We start from the raw sequence: 5,044 nt of genomic DNA on the forward strand, positions 1-5,044 counted from the left end.
AGATTTTTTATTTCGATGTTTGTGGTACATTTCACCGTTCCGTGTTGATATGCCATCATGCTTTCATTATGTAGGTGTGTACAAATTGGTGTTATGGAAAAGACGAGTCTTGGGCGGCATTGGTGGATCTTTGGTGTGATGAGGCTGGAGCCTGGGAGGCTAGGAGAATCAAAAACAAGGCTAATTGAGGGAAGGAGGGAGTACATGCTCAGGGAAACCGAAACCACTTTCTCCACGAGACACTTAATGTATGACTAACCCCATTAAAAATTCTTCTTCTTCTATTTACCGTCACTTTCCTATATATGACTAACCTCTGTTTGGTGGTGCGGGAGGAGAAACTGAAGCAGACGCTCTCATACATGGAGGCGTGGGAGATCGCCCATACGCGGAAGGACTCCAAGCCTGGCGAGCCCAAGTACTACGGCAAGAAGACCACACAGAGGAAGAAGGCCTACTCCGATGGGTATCTAAGGTTACATCCTGACACACCTGACCCCATTGCGGAGGATCTGGATGAGAGGGTGGTGGTGGGCATGGGGCCCAACGAGCATGGTCGGGAGGCGGTTCTCGATGTTGTGATCACTCCTACTATCTCCTACACACAGCTCCGTCGGATTGACCCGAGCCTGAGCCAGCGCACGAGCACGCCAATGACCAGTGCACAATCACAGTCCCTCTTTCAGGAGCGACAATCTGTAAGTATTTTCCATCTTATCTTCATTGCACACTTTATTTTCCGCATTTAGTAGTTTTATGAGTTCCATCATGTCATACCGTAGGCCTACCTGGAGTACACACGACAGGAGACCATGGCGTGGCACGAGAGCCTTTATGCATACCATGAGCAGAGGGATCGCTAGATATAGCACACTTTTCAGGAAATGGCGGCCAGCAGGTGTCCTCAATTGTAACCAGCACAGGGTCCTCCAGCATAACCAAGGCTGCTGACCTTTGAGGAGTTTGTGGCACAGAACGATGGCCCCTCGCCGGTTAGTTCATCCCCAATCTATTCACCCAAAGCATATCATGCCTTTCAACACAGTCATATATCTCGTTAATATGTCTTTTCAACATCCAGGGAACCGGTGGATCAACCATTGGCGGTGGTCTTCGCAGCACTCCCGAGTCACGGAGCCCGACCACTTTGATCCATGAAGGCGGAGGTGGAGGCAGTCTTGGCGGTAGCACTGCCGCTAGCAGTGACAACCTGGGCTTCGGCGGTCTTGGCGGTGACGACCTCCGCGGTGCTCGACGTCCTGGTGCTTAAGCCTTTCGGTTACTTGTGTGCTTATGCTTATGTTTCTTTAGATGACTTTTATGTGGTGATGATGATCCTTTAGATGACTTGTGTGTGGTGATGATGATCCTTTGGGTTACTTTTGATGGTCCTTTGTGACGATGCCGGATGATACCTATGTGTTCTATATGTGCATTTCCATCATATATATCTATTGTATATTTCAATTGAATTGATCTGAAAAGAAACAGAAAAAAGAAAAAAATCAAATGGAAACTATGTCGACGGCTAGGCCGTCGGCATAGAGCTGGCGCGAGAGCCCAGTAGCTGACACATGGCAGCTATGCCGACGGCCTAGCCGTCCGCGTAGTTTCAAACTAGGCCGACAGCTAGGCCGTCGGCATAGCTACCACATGTCACCAAGTGGGCACTCCTGGGGCAGGGCTATGCTGACGGCCTAGCGGTCGGCGTAGTTTCAAACTAAGCCGACGGCCGGGCCGTCGGCATAGCCCTGCCCCAGGTGTGCCCATATGCTAACACGTGGTAGGGCTATGCCAACGGCCTTACTGTCGGCGTAGTAGCCCTGCTTCCAGGAGTAACGCCTACTTGCCATGTGGCGCATCTATGCCGACAGTCTGGCCATCGGCATAGTTTCAAACTAAGCCGACGGCTGTGTCGTCGGCATAGTTGCGCCACATGGCGAGCAGGCGTTGGTGAGCACTTGACGGCGGCTGTCGTTAGGCGATAATGTTACCGACGGCCAGGGCCATCGGCATAGATGTACGGACACCGTCGGGATAGGGCCTATGCCGACAGCCTTTTTATGCCGACGGCCTCCCGGGCTACGCCAACGGATATGTTGCCGACGGCTCTATGCCGACGGGGGCCGTCGGCATAGGCCTATCCCGACGGCCACTCAGGGCTATGCCGATGGCCAGGGCCGTCGGCACAGGGTGCAATTCCGGTGGTGAGCTGCCGTCCTAGGCAAACAGAGCCGATCCACCTCCACTGCACAAAGAACGACCATTGCTGCCGACCCATGGTGCCCACATCCCGCGCCACCCGCTTCCCCTACAGCCAGATATGGCCGCAACCCGATCTAAATCCACAGTCGTAGATGACACACCCACCAGGAAACATCCACTAGTACAAAAAGGGCCTTTAGTCCCGATTCATAAGGGCCTTTAGTCCCGGTTCTGAAACCGGGACTAAAATGTTGGTACTAATGCCTCTCCCTTTAGTCCCGGTTCAATCCAGAACCGGGACTAAAGGGCGCGGCCACGTGGAGCTCCACCTTTAGTCCCGGTTGGTAACACCAACCGGGACTAAAGGAAATTTTATGATTTTTTTTTTGAAAAAAATTTTGAAATTTTTTTATTTTCAAATTTCTGAATTATTTTAACCTCTAGTCTGTAATCACCACCCCTCATCACTTCTCAATTTATCCTCTAATCACCCCTCATCAGTCCAAATCATCTAACTTCCCGAACGATCACCCATCCTCCCACTCCCCCAGCCTGAGCACGGTTAACTTCCGGGTTCTATTCTCCCTCGTTCCAAGTCTGCACTTGTTGTTTTCCTGACAATACTAAGATGTCAATCCTATTAACCTTCAGGAATTTTTCTTGAGCATGAAGTGACACATTTCATAGTTTTATTTTGAAACTATTGTTTTAAAAAAACAATAATTATTTAGTAACACTAATATTTCTTGAATAATTAGTTTGACCATTGTTTGACCATAGTTTGACCACAGTTTGACCAGATTTGACCAAAATTGAAATAATAATTATTTAGTAACACTAATATTCTAGAATAATTAGTTTGACCATTGTTTGACCACAGTTTGCCCACTTTTTGTATTTTTTTCGATTTTTTTCACTCTAGATCTTAAAAGCCCCGTAACTTTTTTTCTATTAGGTTTTGGAGGATTTTGAAAATGTTTCACAGGGTTCCCATCATCTTCTTTTATTTTTTTAAAACTGAAAAGGCAAAATTTGGGTGTAACTTTTCGAGTAGATGATTTTTCATATAAAAAACTTTTTCATCCGAGTTAGTATGCAAAAGTTATGCCCATTTTTACAAATTTCAGATAGATTTTGCAAATAAAGTCAAAATTCACATTTGCAAATTTTCCCAACAACTAGACCACATATCACATGGGAAACTTATTTTCTTTTATTTTTTTTGACATTTCCATCATTTTCTTTTATTTTTTAAAAAACTGAAAAGGCAAAATTTGGATGTAACTTTTCGAGTAGATGATTTTTCATATAAATTTTTTTTCATCTGAGTTAGTATGCAAAAGTTATGCCCATTTTTACAAATTTCAGAGAGATTTTGCAAATAAAGTCAAAATTCACATTAGCAAATTTTCCCAACAACTAGACCACATATCACATGGGAAACTTATTTTCTTTTATTTTTTTGACATTTCCATCATTTTCTTTTATTTTTTTTAGAACTGAAAAGTCAAAATTTGGATGTAACTTTTCGAGTAGATGATTTTTCATATAAAAAACTTTTTCATCTGAGTTAGTATGCAAAAGTTATGCCCGTTTTTACAAATTTCAGTGAGATTTTGCAAATAAAGTCAAAATTCACATTTGCAAATTTTCCCAACAACTAGACCACATATCACATGGGAAACTTATTTTCTTTTATTTTTTTGACATTTCCATCATTTTCTTTTATATTTTAAAAAACTGAAAAGGCAAAATTTGGATGTAACTTTTCGAGTAGATGATTTTCCATATAAAAAACTGTTTCATCCGAGTTAGTATGCAAAAGTTATGCCCATTTTTACAAATTTCAGAGAGATTTTGCAAATAAAGTCAAAATTCACATTTGCAAATTTTCCCAACAACTAGACCACATATCACATGAGAAACTTATTTTCTTTTATTTTTTTGACATTTCCATCATTTTCTTTTATTTTTTTAAAAACTGAAAAGGCAAAATTTGGGTGTAACTTTTAGAGCAGATGATTTTTCATATAAAAAACTTTTTCATCCGAGTTAGTATGCAAAAGTTATGCCCATTTTTACAAATTTCAGAGATATTTTGCAAATAAAGTCAAAATTCACATTTGCAAATTTTCCCAACAACTAGACCACATATCACATGGGAAACTTATTTTCTTTTATTTTTTTTTGACATTTCCATCATTTTCTTTTATTTTTCTAAAAACTGAAAAGGCAAAATTTGGATGTAACTTTTCGAGCAGATGATTTTTCATATAAAAACTTTTTCATCCAAGTTAGTATGCAAAAGTTATGCCCATTTTTACAAATTTCAAAGAGATTTTGCAAATAAAGTCAAAATTCACATTTGCAAATTTTCCCAACAACTAGACCATATACCATGGGAAACTTATTTTCTTTTATTTTTTTGACATTTCCATCATTTTCTTTTATTTTTTTAAAAAATCGAAAAGGCAAAATTTGGATGTAACTTTTCGAGCAGATGATTTTTCATATAAAAAACTTTTTCATCCGAGTTAGTATGCAAAAGTTATGCCCATTTTTACAAATTTCAGAGAGATTTTGCAAATAAAGTTAAAATTCACATTTGCAAATTTTCCCAACAACTAGACCACATATCACATGGGAAACTTATTTTCTTTTATTTTTTTGACATTTCCATCATTTTCTTCTATTTTTTTAAAAACTGAAAAAGGCAAAATTTGGATGTTACTTTTCGAGCAGATGATTTTTCATATAAAAAACTTTTTCATCCGAGTTAGTATGCAAAAGTTATGCCCATTTTTACAAATTTCAGAGAGATTTTGCAAATAAAGTTAAA

The sequence above is a fragment of the Triticum urartu genome, chromosome 3A (genome assembly GCF_056163025.1).
Source record: "Triticum urartu cultivar PI428250 chromosome 3A, HENAU_Tu73, whole genome shotgun sequence".
Taxonomy (NCBI): Eukaryota; Viridiplantae; Streptophyta; class Magnoliopsida; order Poales; family Poaceae; genus Triticum; species Triticum urartu.